The following is a 24,588-nucleotide window of genomic DNA, read 5'->3' as shown; positions in this document are numbered from 1 at the left end:
TGTTTTTCAAATGAATTTATTTTATCCTAATAGGGAACTTGGCACTTTTACTTCTGTTAAGCACGTAAGATACAAAGTATTACACCTGGAGCTGAAATTTGTGATTCTCCTACAACATTTAAATTCAGTGGATAAAATCTAGATTTTTTTTTTTTTGTTCCCAGTGCAATGAAGTAAACAATGTTTCAACATTGCTTACTTTCTATTCAAAACATTCCAAAATGTTTTGAATTTTTTTCCTCGGTTATTTATCCTTTTACCAAGCTGTTTTTCAAGTTGGACATATTTTTAGATGAAGTGGTACTAAAGAGCTTATAACCACTGTTTACCGTTTTGTATTTCAGAATGAAGTAGACTTTTATTTCAAAAACTAAACATCAAAATCCACCCTTCCCTGCTTATTCCTTGACAAACTCTGATTTATTTCAAATGAGTAAAAAAAAAATAAATTTTAAAAATTTCTCACTGTTTAAAATGTACAATTAGTTAAGAAATAATTTCCCCCTGTAAGATCTTGGGCTGAAGAGGAGGGTCATGGGAGTTTACCTATCACTATGTATTGTTTATATTATGCTTATGTACTTGATAGAAACTTAATTAACCATCTGTTTCAGTATGAGACAGCTAGGGTTTTGTTGTTGTATTATATGTGAGTTGTTTCCTTTTAAATAATACCATATAGAATACTTACTATGGAATATTTATCTTGTGCTCCTTGCCCGTGTTTCTCCGGCTCAAAACCAAGCTGAGTCTTTCCATCTGACGGGATTTATAATGTTAAAATCTATTTCAGTCAGCAAATGATATTGCTGCTAATAGCTTGGACTGCAATCTAGTAAAACCCATAAGCATATGGATAATATCTGTTGAAGTTAATTGAGCTGCTTGCATCACTGAAATTACATACAGTTAAAGACCTGACACTGGGAGCTTAGTCAACTGCAACTGGGTTGTATTGGTCTGTGGGATCCTCTTGGGATGGGATCTGTGGGACTACACCTGTGGCTTCACCAGATCTCATTCAGCACCTGATGTGGGGTCTCAGAATCCCTCTTTTGGGATGGGTGAGCATAGTTCAGCCTCACAGGGACATGGGTCACTTCTTGTGACAAGTCATTAAATTATTAAAATTAATCACTCCTGTAGCAAACCTGATTGATTAGTGCAGCTCCAGCCACTCACCACAATCCAGGTGTTTCTGATAGAACCTAACAGTTGTGTTTCCCTCTCAAGTGCCACTGTGGGACATCTTCAAGCTCAAAGTCTACTTCTCTTTGCATCGCTGATGCTATAATCTCTTGAAACAGATACCTGTTTCTTCGTATGAATCAGGTGGGAAAAGCAGAATGGCCAAAAAATAGGGAGAATATGTTGGGAACCACTTTTGTAAGTATTTGTTCTATCTTAGGCAAATCAAACTGTGCGCTTGAGCAGACTGGTTCAGGCCAAGCAAATGGGGCTCCATGACATTGCTGCAGGAGGTGGTAAGTGAAGCCCAGGACATGTGGTATGAGGACAGTCTGAAGTGTGTTGGTGTGATATTGGATGCTCACAAGCTTCTTTCCAGCAGAGTGCTGAGGTCCAGGTCTTGCAATTCATCCTTTCAGGACAGATTTATTTTATAAAGATAGGAAACATAGCACCTTCATTTATAGTAACTACCTCATACTTTCAGAGCCAAAAAGGACTTGATTTTTTTCATGGCAGAAACGCTAGTTATGCACATTTCATTGACAGAGAATTGGGGTTTGTGTGCTTTGTAAAGATTTACCTTTGAAGAGTTTCCCAGAGTGTTTTACAGACAAATTATGTAAGCACCACCACATTCGTATGAGCTTAGCAGTTTTAATCTGATGGGTAACTTGCCAGAGCAAGACTGAGCTGACCATTCTTTAAGAGTCAATAGTTCTGGCTTTCTTTGGAACACCTCTCTTCAGTGGCTGCAGTAGCCACTAGCAATGAATAGTTGCATATAAAATTTTGCCAGTCACTAATGATGGCTTTCCATATGCTAGTAGATTGTCTGAAAAAAAGAACTTGGGAATGCTATATACCAAATAATTGAAGCTGACAAAATGAACATGGTTTTCCCCACTTAAAAATGAAAGTATGATACTAAATAACACACCGATAGATGTTTGGTGGGGCATGAAGTTGAAGACATATTCAGGGATAGAGATCATGCTCATGAGGTAAGCTCCTGCTTTGGGACATTACTCCACAGGAGAAGATTTATTCCAATGGCTATAACTTTCTTACCCTATCAGAACTTCTCTTTATCTTCACCGTATATCACCTTGGCACTTCCCTTGACTGAACTCTGCTCTCGCTTCCACTTCTCTTTTTAGTGTGTCTGCAAATCTCTCTGTCACTACCTTTGCTATGTCTCCCAAGTCATTACTATAGTACTTAAAAAAAAAGGTACAGTAAAGTCATCCTAAGGAGCTTCAGTTCTCAAAAGAGAGCATATTCAGAACTGAACTGTTGCCTGGGTTTCAATAACTGTACCATAAACAGGAGAAAATCCATGTCAGCTAATGAAACCAGACCCGGGGAAAAAGAGGCTCTGCCTATAAATCCATCGCAGTGAGTATGGATTATGTATCACAGCAATCTTCTACATGCAGCAACAAATGTGGTCCACCGTGTAATATACCCAACCACAGTGGTTCATATTAAAGAAATTTTTCAGTCATTTAATTGAATCTTAAAATGTCAAAGTAATTCAGGCTCTACTTCACTTACACCTGTACAAATCTGTTTATGGTGTCTTGATGTAATTTTGTCCATTATAAATTGGCTTAAATGACCCCAAAAGGAGGTTTGTTTCTCCTTTCAATTCCCTGAAAGCTTTGCAGCAGTTAATAAAGCAAGTTCTCTATGTTATTTTTGCAGCAGGCAGAATCTTCACTAAATACTGCCTTGTTCAGTTATTAATCTACTCCAGTATGAAGGGAGTATAATGCCCGGTCATTATAAACAACATAAATAGGACTTTTTAATGTATTTTGCGGAAACTTTTCTTGCTGATTTTCACCTAGGACCCATTCACAAAAATGCAGCTAGCCTAAGGGACTTACAGTTAAGGGGCTGATTCAAAGGAAGATGACTTGATGTTTGGCTTAAGTTAATATTTAGGACAGGGAGGTGGAATGAGGCTTTTATGGCCTTTTTTGGGATGCAGAGGGACATCATCTTGAAAGGTGGACAAAGACTGCAGCTCATGTTTGAGGCTGACCTCAGAGGTTGGGTTTCTTTGGAGATCTGCTTTGGGGAGAAGATGGGTTAATCTATTAGCCGTTTTATCTAAACCTCTCCTTCATCTTTTGCCACCTTCCGCTGGTAGAGTTGGCCAGAATAAACATATACACGTTGTATATGGCTGTCATGATGGCAGCACACACAGATTTTTTTTTGCTTAACTCCTCATCTTCCTTCTGCTTTGTTTTTTCCTTCCTTTTCCATGCTCTTACAAGCAACTCAACTGTGAAATCAATGTTTCCCTGTAGTGACCAAACATTTATTTGTTCTCAAAACAAGTGTGAAATATTCTCTCCCACTTCCACGACTTAGCTGCAGACTAGGTAGGCACATCAAGTATAGGAGATCTAACAGCTTCCCATTGTTTTCCTCAGGGCTGATTCAAATTCATTTCAATCACATGTGGCAGTTTCTTCACCAGAAAAAAATCTCTGCAAAAATTTTATGTCATTGTGACCCATATGAAACATCAAGGACAAACATATTGGGAGGTTACTTAATTTATCTATAGAGATAAAGTAAGATGAGAAGAGTTGTTTTGCTGTCCACCCCACAAAATTACCTCTCCTGAGTCCCAACAGATTAAACATGATACAAGACTTAGCAATATTAGTTGTATGGACAAGATAGCAGCTCTGGTGCTAAATCCACTTGCTAGTCTGTGTCGTTTAAATAATTTCAGGTACCTCTGTATTGTCTGTTAAGCTGAATCTAAGACTGAGTCATACTTAAAAATCACTCAGATAATACCTTGCTGGGAAGGACCTATCTGGATGCAGAAGCACGTGCTACATGCAGCTGCATAAGCCACATGGATATATCAGTTCAGGTTTTTGCACAAGTAACGTAACTGTGTACTGTATTTCTTTCAGTAATGAGGCAGTTGCCACTGCATCTACCGGATTTCCAGTTACAACAAAGGGATAGTTTTGAAGTGTAAACAAATTGGCCACACTAAAGCAACTGGAGTTAATGGGCACAATGCAAAGGAAAGAACTTAGAGAAAAATATCGGTTGGATGCAGTACAGGGGAGGGGGAATGAAATACTGAGGCTAAAACAAAATGAAAAGAAAGCTTATATCAGAATATTGGTACCAAAATAAAATGGGAAATGCAAAATAAAATAAATGAATGGCCCTAATTTTTAAATTTCACCAAAAAAGTCTAATTAAAATTTGTCATTGGTGTTGATGGACACTTTGTTTCTGTCAAAAGACATGTGCCATTCTGCTGGCAAAAACATTTTCATTTGGAGAATTTTGATTTCTTCTGGATCAAACAAGGGTATTAAATTAATTTTTTAAAAGTCCTAGATCTATTGAAATTTGATAACCATATGTTTATGAATACTAAAAAAAGTATACTGTAAATAACTTCTTATTGGTAATGAATGAACTATTACATGATTATTAATGAACTCTAGTTGCTATTGCTGTCTAATTATACTAAATGTATTTCTCAAGGTTCAGGAATCTACATAAATCAATAAAAAGAACTGACCCTGAAAAATGAAGTGAAAGTAGTTAATACACTGATTGGACTTTACTGATGACTATTAGATTTTTTTTTTTTCTGCTTTAATTTTCTTAGTTGCTTGAGGAGTCTTTCAGTTACAAGGCAATTTTGAATAGCTGTTGTTTTTTAGGTAATTTACCTAAAAGTTATTTTTTTAATTGTACACGCAATAGCCAAGAAATCTCCCTATATAATTGCAGTGGGGCTATGGAATTTTCCCTGCAGTGAGTTTTAATTATTCTGTGCTAATTAAGCAACTGATGCCTACTGTGAAAGATTTTCCCTTTGGAACAATGAGAGCAAAGGTGCATACATAAATTTCAGAACATATGCATAAAAGCATCCATTTTTATCTCTTGTACTAATTTTATGTCCCCATGTTCAGTAGGTAGAATAAATAAATATAACTCCTATTGCCATATATAGCATGCTTATAAGACATAACATTAATCTTTTCGCATAAAAGAAATAACAAAATGGTATTTTTGGGTTTGTTGGATCTTCTGTTTATAGCAAAGACTGCAAACTGTTGCAAAGTTAGAGGAAAAAATGAGGTGCCCAATTACAGTTGTGTTAGAAGAAGGCTTGGTCAGAAGAAAAAAACAATTAAGAAAAGTAGAGATAGATTGTACAGTCGGCTTGAAAAGCACTTTTTGTTGTTTGCTTCTTAATTTTTATGATCTAAGGTGAAAATCGACAACAGAGTGGAACTGGCCTAAGCATGCAGCTCTGGGATAGATAAAGGACAGTACATGCCTCAAGGCTGTTCCTGCATCTCTATCTCTTTCTGCTACAAAATCCGAGGTAGTTTATAACTTTCACTTTTTTTTTTTTATACAGTTCTGGTGCTACTTAACTGAAAGAAGCAAAGTTTTGAGTAAAGGGCACTTTATAGAGAATAGCCTTATGGTATTGGATTATTTTTTTTCCTTCGGGAGGCTCATGTTATGCCTTCCTGCAATACAAAAAAAAAAGGATCATAGGACGGTTTGGGTTGGAAGGAACCTCTAAAGATCATCTAGTCCAAGCCTCCTGCTGTGGGCAAGGACATCTTTCACTAGATCAGGTTGCCCAAAGTAGCATCCAACATGACCTTGAACAGTTTGCAATCACAATGTGATTGCAAAGTACAAAAAGTAGAAAGAAAGGGTGAGGGGAACAGAAACTGGAGAGAGGTATTTTCTTCTGGGAAGTGCATCCATGGGTCTGTTGACTCTATCGGACAGTGCATTGCAAGAAGTGGCAAGATTAAAATTGGTGATGTGGAATCACCATCAGACCCTCCTAAAATGGAGGGCATGCAATAGAAGGGAAGAAATTTGAAGAAAAAAATCATGTATGAAAATGCCTAAAAATGGAATTTCTGATCAAAATAAGTAGCACCAGATTTTCTTCTTTTATTCTGTCTGAAACTAAATAGATTTTTTGATAGCTACACTAGAGGTAAAATATATTTTCTGAGGAAACTTTCACTGAATTAAAATCCAAGTTTTTACCTGAAAAAAAGCATCAATATAAAAATTGAATCAACAGTAGTTGTTTCAAATGGTGGTTTGGAGAGTAAACTTTCTGCTTCACACCTGGAACATTGCACTGGTAGCTATTATGGAAGGAAAGCTGAGCAGATGGATAATTGGATAATTACAGCACTAATAGGGCCTTGGGAAAACTGGTTCAGGATCTTACTCTGATCCAGACTTCAGCTGTATCTGCTCTGAGCAGTGAAGACGGGCTCAACTGAGTCAGATGGGTGGATCTGTGTTAGCTCTTGCTGCACAGCTGCTTTCCTCTCTGGCTCAGGATCAAAACATCCCAAGTGTAACTTTGGAAGAGGAAGGCTCTATATAACAAGGATGGGCTGGCATGGGAGCACTTTACAAGTGTCAGCAGATTTACGTTCTTTGCTTACGGAGAACATGAAGACTGGGTATGGCTTCGTTTTAGGGTGAATCTGGTATAGAGATGAGCTCCTGAACTTGTTCCGCTACACAGTTGGGTGCACTGAGGCAGTGTAAATCTCTTTTCCCAAGCCACATGAAGTCATTAGGAGTTAGATGCTGTGCCTGAAGGAATCTGAGCTTCAGTCATTCATTCTACAAAGGGGGAACCTCGTGAGTCATTAGAACGTACATACAGATTGGGAACAGCAGAAGTCTTCACAGGTGCAAAGCCCTGCCCTGGGCAAGCATTGCCCCAGAAGCCATCCAGCCTGGACCTGTCTGTCTAGGGGCAGCTCTGTGGGAAGGTCCCTGGGAACTGGGGGCAGCTAGCGGAGGAAAGACCACAGTGCTGGAAGCAGCAGCGTCCTGGGTGGCACGAACAGGGGTATGACCTGGAGGGGCTGAGGTGGGGATTAGCTCCCTCTGTTCAGTACTTGTTAGATCACATCTAGATGCTGTATCTAGATTCGGATATCAAACTGGAGCAAGGCCAGTGGAGGTCCTCAGGAGGTGGAAAATAAAAAGAAAGCTTTTTCACCATGATGATGCTCAAGCAGTGGCACATTCTGCCCAGAGAGGTTTTGCCATCTCCATCCTCCAAGCTTTTCACGTGATGAAAGCTTTTGACTGGATCAAGCCCTGAGCAACCTGATCTGATGCCAGAGCTACCTCTGCTTTGAGCAGGAGGTTGGACCAGAGACCTCCTGAGATCCCTTCCATCCTGAGTTATCCTTAGGAAAAATGGGCTGAGACAGAAGCTGATTGCAATTTACTTCAATTGATCAATGTGAAAGAAATTCAGAAAAAAAGCAAACCAGTGGTAAATTTATTTCAGGCTAAAAAAAAAATAATATTTAAACCACTTATTATCAGACAGCTATCCGTGTCACCTAGGTAATACAGATGGGCAGACATGTAGATATCCCCCGTTCTCATCCACCTGTGAACCCAGAGGTTGTCAACGTGTTGCTGTGACAATCTGATCCGATCCGACAGGGAGACTCTCCCAAAGTCAGGAACTACTGCAGTCACATCAGGATACGTGCTCCAGTCTGTTGCCAGATACATGTGAAAACACTCATTCTAGCAGCGAGCTGTCAGAAACAGGAAAATGGTCTGCTTTCTATTTAAAATAGTCCACATGAACAAAATGAAATTCTAGGGAAAAAAATCTACGTGAATTATCTTTAGCTCAGCCCATTTTTCCTCTTCAAATTACAGATCTGTCATTTATATAGGTTTTTAATTCAATTATCTTTAGCTCCACTTAACTGGAAACTCCTGGTCCGTGTAAAGGTACAGGACAAATATTGTCTTTTGGCAGCTCAGCTTCATTTCTCCTTGTCTTGACAAAGTGCTTAAAGAAACTACAGGTTTCAAACAGGCTCATTTATCTTGTATATTACTTTAAGATACTCTGGGCAAGTTCATCAAAATGATTTCCAGATTTACCACTTTTTTTGATCTTTCTTTCTCTTACCTGTCTTAGCTGTGCTCACTGTTGCAGTAACACACTGGCATAAATTTATATATTCTTTTCTTTTATCAGTGTGTGCTCATTTTTAAGATGTGCTGGATTTTTCTTTGCTATGGTACACAACACTCAATAGTCAGAAGAAGAAAGCTTTATGTACTTTCCATTATCTGCTTTTCCTCCATTAAAGTAGCTGCCCTGTACAACAAACTGTAGGACCAGTGCAGATTGCAAGAGATCATCACAGAGGTCTTATGATTGTCCCGGCTTCTGTCCTCAACAGTCTTTTTGCTCCCTAAAATTAGAAATTCTACCCCTAGAAAATAATTTTCATTCTGCAGAGAGCGTCAGCACTTAGAATGTATTTTCATTTTTAAGGGAAACAAAAGGAAATGTTACATTTTCACGTAAAAATGAAAGGATTGAAAAATGCAGCTTGCTCTTTGGAAATCTCCAAACATTTTTTTTCTCAGTGAAATTAAAAGAGTGTTGTTGCTGCTGTTGACTGGGGTGATCCACGGCAGCAGCAGAGCTGTTTGGATAACTGATCCTATGATGTAATCCCGTATATTTATGAGGGCGGTATGAAACGTTCTGCCTTTGAACATGGGTAGAATCAAACAGCAGGAGACAGCACATTTTTGCTCACCAGACTGTCTCTTGCAGCCAGTGCCGTGTAGATAAGCCCTGCTTTGTTTTCCTTTTTCCTTGGGGGTCATGTTCCTCTGGCTGCCTCTGCTGTGCCTGTAGATGCTGAGCTCCCTCCCTGCAGCCTGTGCTGCCTGCACACAACTCCACGCTCTGTTACCTTCGTTGCGGAGTTCTCGGCAGAGATTCCCAGGGACACATGAGCTGTATTTTGAATGTTGCTCTCGTTCCCGTAGAGAAGCTTAACACAGCCTGACGAAAAGCAGCAGTTCCCACAACCATCCATGGGGCATTGCCAACATGCTTCCCTTTACCTCGCAGTGCGATAAAATGAGGGCTACTCAAATCTACAAACTGCACAATTATCTGATACATTAATTGTATGATAGTATGTACCCTAATAAATAAAAATAGACTTCCTGAAAACTGCCTAAGCCAAATATAAACCATATACAATATGTAATTGCCTTTTCATAGTTTAGGGCATAACCTAGTGAAGGAAGATGGCAAGGGATCTCCTTCGTTTCCGCCCTGCTACTGCTTGTGCTTAGGATCTAAATGTGTGTATTAAAAAATCATTTAAAATCAAGTTGTATGAGAGTTTTGGGGGAAGCGTGAAGACAGTGCAGTATCTTCATCCTCCAACATGTTCTGTGAAATGACAGTGAGGGTTAACAGACTTCTGAGCACGACGCATTCCAAATTACTCTACTTCATGGGATGAATTTTGAAGTGCTTCCCCCTCCATTGTAACGGCTGTCATTTCCTGGAAAGGGCACATGTGATCAAATATCTGTTACTCTCCTGCTGAACAGAGCTTGCAAATTACTAATGATTCTGGCAAAAGAACTTTAATTTTGTGCCAGTGGGAGATTTCAGGTTAATTAAACAGTCTCGTTGCTTCTGTGTTTCACCAAGTGACCGCTCTTGGCTGAGACCTAGAAACTTACAACTTGAGGCCCTAATACTGTCTTGACCTGAACTTTGTCAGGCCAAGTGAATGTCTCCAAGTGTCTGAACAAGTTCTGAAGCTCATTTTAAAAAGCTTTAGGGCTACACTAGGACAACGGTTTGCTCCAGGCAGTAAAAGAAACCCCTTGATGCTTACAATGTTTGTTAGGCTGTGAGCAAATGGCCAAAAATGTGAGAAGAGCAGCAAAAACCTGCTGCTGAAGCACGTCATCTAAATCTGGATCCCAGTCTCACCTATGGTGGTGGGTGAAAAAAAGAGAAAGGCCGGGAAATCCCTGAGCAGAAAGTAAAAAATCCAGAGCAAGCTTTTATCTGCAGGCAGTAAGCGCTTTCTGTCTGCAGCACAGACTCCTGCACTGGAGATGGGTGCTGTGGGAGAAAAACTGATGTATTTGGTGGCCAGAGGACCTGCAATCAAATCCAGTCCTGCCTATAGGTTAAAAGTGTTGCTCTGACACAGTTTGGCTTTCAGTTTTGACATGAGGCTCAAATATAATGGTACAGTATGCAGGTAAAACATCACGTACACAGTATAACTCCCTGGGGATAGCCACAGGCCTTGGGTATGGGATTTTTAGGAAGAAGTGTTGCTGTCAGTGGTTGCATTCAGCTGTCTGCTTAGGAAGGATGGTCCTCTTCTGGTTTTGCTAAATGATAATGAAGACGAATATGAATGAAATTATGTAACGAACACAGGAAGTATAGGCGGGTCTTTCTTCATCATTCATCTTTGGAAAAGATGAATAATATAAACCACTGTTCACCAACATATGTATTTCATTGCTCTTAAATGGCACAGATGAGTCCTCATGACCATGGCATCATCCAGATAGCACCTCCTTCCATTTGCATTAGTTCATGACCAAGAACTTGTCTGGGCTCCTACCTCAGTTGCTTGAGCAGCCTGTAGGTCATATCAGGCAGCTGTGAAAGACTCTCAAAAAAAAAAGGCTTTTTTGGGGTGGGAAAAAAGCATGAATCATTCTTTTTAGAAAAATGAGAACTCACAAATAAGATGCGCTGGTCCCCACCCTAAATGCCTGGTGGGGAATGATGATGGTCAGCTAGGTGTGCTGATTCACCCACACTGGTGCCACCTTTGCCGTACAGGGGTTTGTGTTTCAGACACAGATGAAAATGGCATAAACTTTAGTTGAAAACTGGCATTCAGTTGGCTACCAACTCCAGTTTTCTGATTTGTACAGAAGACCCTGAATTTCTTTAACTTTGTGCTTCTGGTAGATTACCGTAATTAAAAAAAATAATTTCTTGTAATTTTTAACAAAGACCGATTAAATGCCAGCTCATGTCAAACCTTCTACCAGTTCATTGTTCATGAAAGTCTGTGAAACTGCAGTGAGGGAATTTCTGGCCAAAGTCTTACAGTAAAATTTTGGTGGTTATCCTCACCCTGTTTAGTAATGTTCTGACAGATCTGGGGGCCTGAGCGAGGCGAGTAGAGCCAGGAGAGACAGAAAGTGTCAGGACTGGGGGCTCTAAGCGTCACGTTTGCACAGGGGAAAATCTGGAGCGAGATGAGTGTCAGGAAGCATTTGGGACATAAAATATTGGGATTTTTCTGGGATGACTTAGAGGTTTTGTGGATAGGGTGTCTGGTGGGATTGGGTATGAGAACTGAGGAAATTAGATGAGTGAGGGGCTGTGGGGCAGGGGAAGTGTGGCTAAAGAGCTCAGTGCTAATTAGTGAGCTATAGTTGATGCTGAAACAGCTCCTTCTGCATCCCACCCCATATGGGATGCTGGCCAACCCACCCATGCCTGCTGTTAGAAATAGAATAATCCTATGCAAGGAAAGGCCTCTGCATGTTTTTGGTTGGTTTTTTGTTGGTTTTTTTTTTTTTTTATCTCCTGATTCACATCTTCACGTTCATAAACTAGATCAGCTGCTTAAATCTGAATCTCTGCCAGCATCAGACCGCAGTTACACCCCTGGCATTGCTTAACTCCTCTCCAAGTCTGCAGCTGGTTAACGGGAAGCAGAATGAGGCTGCAGAGCTGCGGCCAGTTTGTCTGATGGTCTAGTAACAAACTCTGAAAGGTTTATGCCTATCTAAAGGTTTTAGATAGCATTTTGTAACCTCTCCAACCCTGGATGAAGCAGAGCATTGAATCAAGAACTGCTGCAGAATATAAGAAAAAACGTTTTTCAGATACCCTGATACGTCTGTAATGGTTGATACCAGTATTTTTTTTTTTATTCTAATTCAGAAAAATCACATTTTAATTAAAAGGAAAAAGCACAAGAATTTGGACTAAAATAATAACAATAAAAGCAATCCACATGCTCTTCTGAGAAATGCAGATGAAGAGAAGATTTAACTGGAAAAAGGAAGCAAAGTAAATAGAATAGATATCCCTGTTGAACAAACCCTGTTCCATCTTTCACAGGTCAAGGATAATAATAATAACAACATAGGTTGTATTCAATTTTTGTAGGCTTTTTGCTTATACTGAGAAGAGAGATGGGAAGGGCCGAGAAAAAAAAAAAAGACTGCATGCTCTTTCTTTCTGCAGCTTTCTCTCTGTCTCCTGAAGAAAAAAAAAAAAAAAAAAAAAAAGAATCTCCATATTGTGCTTCTCTGCCGGCTACTCACCTCTCAGCCCTTCCATTAGTGTCTGTCTCTTTGCTGGCACGATGGCTGCACCTTATGAAAGCAGAGAGCAGAATGAGAGGTACTCTTAATGTGACTCCATGGGGTACGCTGCATTAAGATCCGCTGTGCCTGATTACTCATTAATATGGTATCTTTAGGGCAGCACGGCTCCTGGCTGGCAGGTGACAAAACTGTTGGAGGTGCACGTCGAAGCTGGAGCCAAGAAATGGAGGGAGACAGGTGGAGGTCTGTAAATAAGGACGCTTGGAGTCTGCCTGCACGATGCAAAAGCCATTCCCAGCCAAGGAGAGAGCTGAGCCCGCGCAGGCGCCATCCCTACATTGAGCAGCAGATAACCACGGCTCGCGCTGATGTTGCGCACTGTGATCAAAAGGAGATAGTTTGGTTGGATTTTGCCGGAGAAGTTCACAAAACATGCAGAGGCCCTGAGGCTGGCCGATTTCTGATCACTGTGATTTGTACAGGTTCACTGCCGGTTCCGATTCCTGTCCGCCCACCTTGTCCTGGTGCCTACGGCCCTCTCAGCAAGACTTGCTTCTCAATCTGCCCACTTTAAAGGCCAGATCTAGGCCTGACCTTAGGAAAAAAAACCTCAATGGGTGTAGGACTTGTGAACAACACTGTCTGAATATTTTACTCTTGTTTTTCCAGAAGCCAGCTTGTATTTTGCCAGCTCAAGGTTGACTGAATAGCTGTAATTCCAGGTTTTGCTGGTTTTGTTTTGTGAGTGCTGCGGCTTTAAATTTGACTTAGATCGAGACGGAGAGGGGCCTTCCCGGGGACGGAGAAGCCGAGGGAGAGCGGAGAGACCCGAAGCGAGTCGGGAATCTCGCGCGGGAGCCGAGAGGCTGACGGGGCTGGGGGCGGGCCGGGCGAGCCGCGGCAAATTTAAAAGCGGCCATACCGCGAGCTTCCCTCAGACCACGCGGAGAGCGACAGCGGTGAGTTCTGCGGCTTTAAATTTCATTTAGATCGAGACGGAGAGGGGGCTTCCCGGAGACGGAGAAGCCGAGGGAGAGCGGAGAGACCCGAAGCGAGTCGGGAATCTCGCGCGGGAGCCGAGAGGCTGACGGGGCTGGGGGCGGGCCGGGCGAGCCGCGGCAAATTTAAAAGCGGCTACAGCCGCAGTAGGGGCAGAGCGCGTGCCGGCCGCACGTGAGCGCAAGGGCGGGTACGTTAGCGCGCAGAGCGTGTGGGGCTCGTGCGCAGGACAAAGGGAGAGTCTGAGGGCGAACGGTCCGTTCAGGCTCAGGAGAGGAAACGGCAACGAATCGCCCCAAAGCCCCTGTGAAGAAGAATGTGGGAACTCAGACCGAGCTCCCGCGCCAGGATGCGGCCGTACAGGGCCCCGGCTGCACCGAATGCCTGAGGCTGGCTGTGGTACCACAGGGACCCAGAGACACCCATTGTGTGCGATGCGAGCAGATAAACGACCTGCTCAGGTAGGTGGTGGAACTGAGAGAAGAGGTGGAAAGGTTAAGAAGCATTAGAGAATGCGAAAGTGAAATAGACTGGTGGAGCTGTACCCTGAGGCAAAGGCAGCAAGAAGAGGCTCTAATAAAAGTAGATGATCCCCTCCCACCCTGTCACCAGGCAGAGAGAGGGGACTTAATAGAAAGGGGGGAATGGAAGCTGGTCCTTCCTCGGAGAGGCATTCGGAACCCCCAACAGCCTCCCTCACCTTCCCAGTTACATCTGCATAATAGGTTTGGAGTTCTGGATTTTGGGGATGAGGTAAATGAGAACGGAGAGGACGATCTACCCAGTGAGGCACCCAGGACTAGTCACCCACCCCCATGCCTCAGGACCTCATCAACTAAGAAAAAAAGAAAGGTGATTGTAATAGGTGACTCCCTTCTGAGTGGAACAGAGGGCCCAATCTGTAGACCAGACCCGTCCCACAGGGAAGTCACCTGCCTCCCTGGGGCCAGGATTAAGGATATACAGAGGGAAATTCACTCCCGGGTTCAGCCCTCAGATTATTACCCACTACTGATATTTCAAGTGGGCAATGATGAGGTAGCCACCAGAAGCCAAAAGGCAATGAAAAAGGACTTCAGAGTGCTGGGACGATTGGTCAAGGGATCACGAGCACAAGTGGTGGTCTCTTCTATCCCACCAGTCACAGGGATGGATGGGGGGAGAAATAGGAAGAATCAAAAGATCAATTCGTGGCTAAAAGACTGGTGTAAACGGCAGGACATTGGATTCTTTGATCACGGGCAGATCTACAGGTCACCAGGCATGCTGGCAGCAGGTGGGGGAAGCCTAACCCAAAGGGGAAAAAGGATATTGGGATAAGAATTAGCAGGGCTCATTGAGAGAGCTTTAAACTAGTTTTGAAGGGGGACAGGGTTGGAACCAGGGTTACTAAAGTGGTGCCCGGGAGTAGCGTGCCAGTGCTAGTAGGTAAAGGTGTCAGCAAGGCCTTGCAGCCTGTTGTGGCAGTTGATGAGGGAGAGAAGGACACATGTGGCAGTGAAGACATGAGTAGTGATAAGATGGTAACTGCAGAAGTGTCTGCACATGAACAGGTGGCAATTAGTGCCTGCCCTCCCAGAAAAATAGTGGGACGATTAGCCCAGCTGAAGTGTATCTACATGAATGCATGCAGCATGGGCAACAAACAGGAGGAGCTGGAGGCCATCGTACAGCAAGAAAACTATGATCTGGTTGCCATCACAGAAACGTGGTGGGAGGACTCGCATAACTGGAGTGCTGTGATTGATGGTTACCAACTTTTTAGAAGGGACAGGCAAGGAAAGAGAGGGGTGGGGTGGCTCTTTATGTTAAGAGCAGTATTGTATGCCTCGAACTTAGCAATACGCACGATGACAGCGTTGAGTGTCTATGGATAAGAATCAAGGGGAAGACCATTAAGGCAGACCTTGTGGTGGGAGTTTGTTATAGACCCCCAAACCAGGATATAAAGGCAGATGAAATATTCTATAAGCAGCTGGCAGAGGCCTCATGATCACTCTTCCTTGTACTCATGGGGGACTTCAACTTCCCAGATATCTGCTGGAAATACAACACAGCAGAGAGGCAACAGTCCTGGAGATTCTTAGAGTGCATGGAAGACAACTTCTTAACACAGCTGGTGAGAGAAACGACTAGGGAAAGTGCCCTACTGGACCTGCTGATAGTTAATTCAGAAGGTCTTGTGGGGGATATAAACGTTGGAGGTCGTCTTGGACAGAGTGATCATGAAATGATACAATTTTCAATTCTTGCTGAAGCAAGGCGAGGGGCCAGCAAAACTGCACGTTGGACTTCCGAAGGGCAGACTTTGGCCTCTTCAGGAGCATGGTTGAAAGTGTCCCTTGGGAGACAGTCCCGAAGGGCAAAGGTGCCCAGGAAGGCTGGTCGTACTTCAAGGAGGCACTCTTAAAAGGAGAAATACCAGGAAGCGGTGAAGATATGCAGGGGGAAAATTAGAAGGGCCAAGGCTCGAGCTGAGCTCATCTTGGCCACTACAGTTAAGAATAACAAAAAGGGGTTTTTTCGGTATGTAAACAGTAAAAGGAAGATTAGGGATAATGTGGGCTCACTGAGGAATGAGATGGGCACCCTAGTGGTGGAAGACATGGAGAAAGCAGAGTTGCTGAATGCCTTCTTTTCTTCAGTCTTCACTGCTAAGGCTGTCCTTCATGAATCTCTGGCCTTGGAGGCAAGGGGGAGGGTATGGAGAGAGGAAGTTTTTCCTCCAGTAGAGGATGACCAGGTTCGGGACCACTTGGCCAAACTGGACATTCATAAGTCCATGGGCCCAGATGGGATGCACCCACGAGTGCTGAGAGAGCTGGCAGATGTTATTGCTGGGCCACTCTCTATCATCTTTGAAAAGTCATGGAGAACAGGAGAGGTGCCTGAAGACTGGAGGAAGGCCAACATCACTCCAGTCTTCAAAAAGGGCAAGAAGGAGGACCCTGGGAACTACAGATCAGTTAGTCTCACCTCCATCCCTGGGAAGGTAATGGGGAGACTCTAGATGTCATCTCCAAACTAGTTGAAGAGCAGGGGGTTATTGGAAGTGGGCAACATGGGTTTACCAAGGGTAAATCATGTTTGACCAATCTGATAGCTTTCTATGATGCTATAACTGGTTGGTTGGATGAGGGGAGGGCAGCAGATGTCATCTACCTTGACTTCAGCAAGGCTTTTGACACTGTCTCCCATAGCATCCTTGTTGGGAAACTAAGGAAGTGTGGGCTGGATGAGGGGACAGTGAGGTGGATTGAGAACTGGCTGTGTGACAGGACCCAAAGGGTAATGATTAATGGAGCAGGTTCAAGCTGGAGGCCTGTAACCAGTGGTGTGTCCCCCAGGGGTCAATAGTTGGTCCAGTCCTGTTCAACATATTCATCAGCGACCTGGACGAGGGGACAGAGTATATCCTCAGCAAGTTTGCTGATGATACCAAGTTGGGTGGGGTGGCTGACACCCTCGAGGGCCGTGCTGCCATCCAGCGAGACCTGGACAGGCTGGAGAGTTGGGCAAGGAAGAACCTCATGAGGTTCAACAGGGAAAAGTGCAGGATCCTGCACCTGGGGAAGAAGAATGTCAGGCACCAATACAGGTTAGATGTGGACCTGCTGGAGTCAAGTTCCAAAGAGAAAGATCTGGGGGTCCTGGTAGACAGCAAAATGACAATGAGCAAGCAGTGTGCTCTTGTGGCCAGGAAGGCCAACGGAATCCTGGGCTGCATAGGGAAGAGTGTGGCTAGTAGGTCGAGGGAAGTCATTCTCCCCCTCTACTCCGCACTGGTGAGGCCACAACTGGAATACTGCGTCCAGTTCTGGGCTCCCCAATTCAAGAGAGACAGGGAACTACTGGAAAGAGTCCAGCGAAGGGCAACGAGGATGATTCAAGGATTGGAGCATCTCCCTTATGAAGAAAGGCTGAGAGAGCTGGGACTCTTTAGCCTGGAGAAGAGAAGGCTGAGGGGAGACCTTATCAATGCTTATAAGTATCTGGAGGGTGGGTTGAAGGAGGAGGGAGCCAGACTCTTTTCAGTGGTTGCCAGTGAGAGGACAAGGGGCAACAGGCACAAGCTGGAACATAGGAGGCTCCAGTCAAATATGAGAAGAAACTTCTTTCTGGTGAGGGTGCCAGAGCCCTGGAACAGGCTGCCCAGGGAGGTTGTGGAGTCCCCGTCTCTGGAGATTTTCAAGACCCGCCTGGATGCAGTCCTGAGTAACATGCTCTGACATGCTCTGGGCAATCCTGCTTCAGCAGGGGAGTTGGACTAGATGATCTTTATGGTCCCTTCCAACTCTAAAAATTCAGTGAAATTTCTGATGCCTTAGCTCTGGTATCTGGATTAACATTACTACTTCATATTTTTATGTTCTGTCATCTACCTTTGCTAGTTGTTAAAAGTCAAGATTGACTCTTTAGATTTAAGGTGCAGAACTGTCCAGGACTGATTATTCTTTGATGTTGGGTTTTCTTTTTTCATTGATGTAGATGACTACATGCCATGCATGGCAATGAAAAATTCAACCTGATCTGTACAATGGAATCAGTAGATATATTAGACCAATATTATCAAATAATGTGAATTTTTATGCAAATCCATTAATAAAGCATGTGTGTTTGCTCTGTTTATACATAGTGTTGTTCAGTGTGTCATAGATAATTTTCTGCATAACTCAAATGATTATTGCAGATGTGGAATCAATGAATTGTCCTTAAAATCAGTACACTTGATTTTCCTTGTCAAATTTTGTTGTGTCTTAATGAGAATAAATTTCCAGTCAGGCCAGTGTCTGAGGACATTCAGTAAGGAGGACACTGAAAAGTCTGTTCTTTGCTAGGAGTGAACTAGTTGATTAGCAAGAGTTCTTTAGAAAAGGACATGGGAATTACAATAAATCGTGTTTTTTTTTTAAAAAAAAAAAAAGCAAACATTATATGTAGATGTTGAAATAGGATAATTGTTCATAAGATAAGTGGAATAAGACTTTGGTCTGTTGAAGTTGTTGAACACCACACTTCAAGAAAGATAAGAGATAATCATAGGAAGTCCAGAGACTGAAAACAAGAGTACAGGTTTAGTAACCATGGCCTACAAGGAAAGATTGACTTAACAGTGTTGGTTAACTTTGAGGAGAGAAGACATAAGGGTGACATGACAGTCCAATCTTACACTGTCTACTACTGCTGAGAAGTTTCTTTTCCACATCAGGACAAAAAGTTAATTGGCTTGGATGGTAGCAATGGAAATTTAGGCTATTCATAAGGATAAATTAGGCTTATCATAAAATTTCTAAGTGTTTGAAATTGGTGTGGGAATAGATTGCCCGAAGAGGTTATACAATCTCTGTCACTGGATGTTTTTAACACCAAGGGATATGTATCCAAGAGGAATACGGTAGAGGTGCAGGTGGTCCTTCCTAGCACAGGGAAATAATTTTGCAGCTATTCTTCAGTGTCTCATGCATCTCATTCTGCAACTAATACAGACCTCTTTGTGTGTACAAAAATCATATGTATTTTCATTTTTCTCCCCCCAGTTTTGACATAGAATCATTTAAGAGGGAAAAAAACCTTTAAGATCATTGAGTCCAGCCATCAATCTAACAGTGACAAAAACCATCGATAAACCCTATCTCTGAGCACTATGTCTACCCATTTTTAAATACCTCTGGGGATGGTGACTCCACTACTTCCCAGTGCTTGATAACCCTTTTGGTGAAGAAATTTTTCCTAATATCTAGTCTGAACCTCCCCTGGCACAACTTGAGGCCATTTCCTCTTGTCCTATCACCTGTTACTTGGGAGAAGAGACCAACCCCCACCTCTCTACAACTTCCTCGCAGGTAGTTGTAGAGAGCGAGAAGGTCTCCCCTCAGCCTCCTTTTCTCCAGAAAAAAACAACCCCAGCTCCCTCAGCCATTGCTCATAAGACTTGTTCTCCAGACCCCTCACCAGCTTCGTTGCCCTTCTCTGGATCCGCTCCAGCACCTCAGTGTCTTTTTTGTAGTGAGGGGCCCAAAACTGGACACAGTACTCAAGGTGGGGCCTCACCAGTGCCCAGTACAGGGGGACAATCACTTTGCTTGTCTACTCACCACACTGTTCCTGACTGAGGCCAGGATGCTGTTGGCCTTCTTGGCCACCTGGGCACACTGCTGGCTCATCAGGTCGTTGTCAACCAACATTGACAGGTCCTTTTCCACCAGGCATCTTTCCTGCCACTCTTTCCCAAGCTTGCAATGCTGCGTGGGGTTGTTGTGACCCAAGTGTAGGACCCAGCACTTGGCTTTGTTGAACTTATTGGTTGAACGTAGTGGTTGAACGTACTATTGGCCTTTGGCCCATCTATTCAGCTTGTCCAGATCCCTCTGTAGAGCCATCGAGCAGATTGACACTGGTGCTTAACTTGGTGTTTTCTGCAAACTTACTGAGGGTGCACTTGATCCCCTTGTCCAGATCATTGATAAAGATATTAAGCAGAACTGGATACATAGATTTTCTTTGTGCTTTATACGCTTTTCTGACAGATAATTTAACTCAAATAGCATTATCAGTGCCTCTTCTAAAAAGGTTTTTTCTGGGCATAGGAGTTGATCTGTCTAACTCTTTGTGAAGACCAAAGAAACTGTATTTCTGATTTTTGGAGGAGGGCTCCAGCCTTGTCTGTACTGATCCTATATTGTTTGTGCTACTGTTATAAAATAATTACATACAGATTTAGTGAAAAATCAATCATGCATAAGTTTCATGTTGCTATCTTTATGAAAAAGAGTTTTGCCTAAATATTACAGTGAATCTCATCTGATGGTAAGAAGCTGTCTTATGATGACAACAAACAATATATTACTGTCTCCTGGTTACTTACAGATTACCGAGCTACTTGGAATATGTTCAATATCTTTGCCTTTTTTTTTCACTGATTAAAGTTTTCTTTCTCTGAGCACAAAAAATAAAATATTCAGTTGTAATAACAAATTCTCTGATGACATGAAAACATTATTAAACAACTTCAATAACGTCTAGAAACATAAATGGAATATAGGAGAAACATTCCTTTACAAAAGTCAATTGGAGGTAGGGTTTTGGTACCATTTGTCAAATCTACTTTGTTTCTAAAGCGTGAGGTAAGTTAATATTGATTGCCATTTTAAAATGTAGCTTGTTGGCTTCTTTGTTCCACTAAGCTGCCAGCATTGCCATTCTCAAGGTGTTTTTTTTTCAGTGCTCTCAGATCACTGAGGCTACTGGAGCATGTTAGGGCTGGTAATAATACAATTAGCTGATAAACAGAAGCTGTCAAATACCAGCAAGGGAGAATGAAGGGGAACAGTAAAATCTCTACCTCTCCAGGCTGTGAACATATTAAGAGCACTAATTAAAATTTATGTAAAGAAAAATACCTATAGTAGCAGGACCAATAGTATTAATTCTTTCTCTAAGATGCCAATGATGAGTAACGTCTATCAAGTATTTGATTTTGGATTTTGCTGACTAGTAGAATTATAAAATCCCAAACTAAAAAAAAAATCTTTAATATTTACCACTGTTCTTTTCAAGTACGGAAATTTACCTCATTGCCCTTAAATGAAGAGGATTTGGATTTCGGCATTTCCTTGTTTTCTGTGGGCTCTCGGCTGCTTCTACCTGGAAGTTCCCTCAATATGTACTTTTATGAGTAGGGGAGTTACGCTAGACCTTTTTTTGTTGTTCTCACATTACAGTATCTCTGATTCATGCACATCTGGAGCGCTTGTGACCCTCAGCTTTGTAGGCATGAGAGATGCTTCCAGGGCAGCATTTCACAACCTCTAATCTTATAAGAATCATTCTGTGAAGGCAAGAGGACAATTAGAGCCCATTGTAGAATTTGGTCTAAAACACCAGAAGGACAACCAACCCCAGATTTTGCAGTACCACTTCCCTGTCAATCCACAAGTAAATAGCTAGGGATGGTGCTAAAAATGTTTCAGCCCTGCATGTGGACCCACAGATATTCCGTAACTGGAGTTTCTTCTCAGCCCTGAGTTGAAAGCGTTTCTTCATGGGCAAAATAAAAGATTCACAGATAAAACCAGCTCTGCCTCATCCTGTCAAATGTCTTGATACACTTGACACACTCCTACAAAGTTCTCAAAATGCAGAGTCTCCATTGAATTTCAAGGGAAGGTTGTTCAGCTGGAACACTTCTTGGCCAGCAGAACCTCAGGAGGTCATGCAGCACAAGTTACAGCCTCAGCCTCTTTCCTCCCCAGATCTGTTTTGGTTTTTTTTTCACATCCAATAGGACAGTTTGCTTCTTGTACAGGTAAGACACAGGAACATGACACTTGCCTGTGCAAAGTGAAGACTCTGTTAGCACATACGCTCTGCACTGTCTGTTGATTAATGGGGCAAATAATCCTAAACTCCATATGGATGCAAACTTCATATTACTTTGCTCCCTTGGAGAAACCTCATCCTAAATGAAAAATATCACAACATGATCTGTGTATGCATAAAGTGATTTATTTAAAAGGCACAATGTATTAACAGTGCTTCAACCCATGTGCTTTTTTTTGACGGAGAGGAATTACTATCTCAGCAGATGGTCCTGGGAATGCAATTTGTACTTGCTTTGCCAAGTAACATGAAACTCAGCTCTGTCCCCTTGTCCCCCTGAGTTGTCTTGTTAAAGCGTATTTGTGTTGCAGGAGCTGATCTGCAGCAGTCAGCCGAGGCACTGGGATGATCAAATGCATGTGAAAATATTGAGGAATTTTCCTGCTTATGGGAACTTTTAAACCACCCCCATCATTTGCCCTGTATGCTTAATCCTATTTAAATAGCAACATGTCAAGCATGCCTAGTCATCAGCTAGCAGGTGTCCCTATAGAGATTTTCAGCTTTAAGTTTTCCTTCATCTTGCAGCAAGGATTTTTCCCAAATATTGACTTAGTTTTCAAGGTTACTGGTGATGTGCTCAGATACATGAGTTGTTCAGACTACCTCAGAAAGAAAGGCTCATTAAGAAGACAAATGCATTTATCAGGCAAATCATCTCGCTTACTATATACTTTGGTTTTATCTGTAAGACAGTAAGTTTGAATAAATACCTATTTTCCCATAATTACATATGCAAACACTTAAGAGTCCTTATCTTTCAGTTTCTGAATGAAGTAAGTCTTATTTATGTTGCGTGCATCTGTCTTGACACCAAACAGGCTTCAATCTTACTGTTAATCTCCCAAAAGAAAAAAATCATCTGATTTAATAACAATGAGAAACCTAAAGAATCGATTGCAAGCAATTGTCTTAACAGTACCTAATGTTGCACTTCTAGCTATGGGTAAGCCAATTACTCTAAGTATGGAAAAGGATGAACTTCAGGCAGCTCTACTCCATCCTTTTGCTGCTGGTGGTACTTAAGGCTGCAGAAGAAATGGAGGGCAAAGCTAGATTTCTAGATCAGAGAAAATGACCTGCACTGGCTGGTTTAGCTGTGAGAACGCTGGGGTTTTTACACGGTGCCACAACTTCTTTCAGGACACCTGTTTCATGATTTAATCATTCAGGTCATTTGGCCTTCTATGGTTGAAGTAAAAATAGATGCTGTGTTCGAGCCATTAGTCTAGCTCTGAATTTCCCAGGGACCAACAGTCCAGCAGTGCTGTGAAAAATGACTTCTTTTGGTTCCTTTTTTTAAAATTTTTTTTCAATAAGGAAACCTGAACTAATGCAAAAAAACTCAACCCAAACCAAAACGGAACAATCCCCCCCTGAAAAACTGCTTTGCAGTTTGGGAGAATTTAAAGGTATTCAAAGCATTAAGAAACTGTGAGGGAGGAAAAGTAGTTAATTCAAAGATGTTTCCATGGTGCTGATAGTTGAAAAGCTGGCTTTGGCAGCATTTAAAATGCTTGTTAATCTTTTGTCTGAGTATTTCAGTATTGTGGAAAGAAATGAAAAGATACTGAACCTTTTTTCGTTAAATTATACCCGGAGTAACCATTAGATATATTAACTGATGTGTGTTAGTTAGATGTATTTTTTGCCTAGCTTTCACACATTTTGTTTTTTTTTTTTAATAGATGTGTTTATTTGCAGTGTTTACCATGATGGTCACATCAGTCTCTGGCTGCCTGAACTGTTTGTCATTCAGGTCATACGATTTTCTCCTCGGTGGCCTGACTGCTCCCGGATCAGCCAGCTGAAATGATTATAGCCAAAGATAACTAAAATAACAAATGGCAAATAGTGAATAGCAAATAACAAGTATCGAACCACTGTCTGTGCAGGTATAGCTGTGTTTGCACGCGGATAAGGATATTTGTATAAACGGCTGTGGCCAAGGAGTTGTGCAAACAGGCTGTTTGCATGAATGCTTATAGCTGGGAAACAAGAAGGGGCATGAAAACTGTTGAATTAGGTACTGTGAATTTGAGTAATGCAAACATTGCTCTTGGGACAGCGCAAGTTGGCACTCTTATTCATATAGGTCAATGCATCTTTGCTTTGGAAATCAACTGAACGTTTGCCAATTCAAACGGGAATGCAACCAGTTTTCATAATAACATTTAGTCAATATCAGTCTTGATCTTGCAGGATTGCATTTGTCAGCTGTTTCAATTAGATGCTTTTAATGTCTATGTTAATAAATGTTATTTAGTTGGACAAAATTGAATTCAGATGGGAAAATGTATTAAGTGCTACCATTTAGATATAATACCACTGCATCATTTTTATATGAATATACACATTCATGTGATGGATTGATTCAACATGAATAACAATTTTTCCAAACCAAAATGTATTTTTTGATAGTCTGAACATAATGAAAATGCTGCATTTGGCTTCAGTTTCCTTTACCTTCTTTTCATAGTTTACCTTGTTAAATCACATTACTCAGTTAAGTTGTTTCAGGTACATAGTGGCAAAACCAACGTGGAAAATTCCCAAGAAAAAAATGCGATGGGGTTGAGCCATTCGGGCAAGCGTAGAAGTGCCTGGTGCTAGAGAAATTATTTGTCTCACTAAATTGCAAGAAATGTAGGGCCATGAATATCAAATTTGTAACAACAAGCCATTTGGGTAAAAAGGGAAGGAGAAATGATTCAACTAGACACAACCGGACTAGAGCCTGCCCTAGCTTTGGGTTTGATTTCCATCCTGTGTTCATCTACC

This window comes from Numenius arquata, chromosome 8, assembly GCF_964106895.1.
Source record: "Numenius arquata chromosome 8, bNumArq3.hap1.1, whole genome shotgun sequence".
Lineage (NCBI taxonomy): Eukaryota > Metazoa > Chordata > Aves > Charadriiformes > Scolopacidae > Numenius > Numenius arquata.
The sequence above is the reverse complement of the archived record's forward strand: the minus strand, read 5'-3'. Positions refer to the sequence as shown.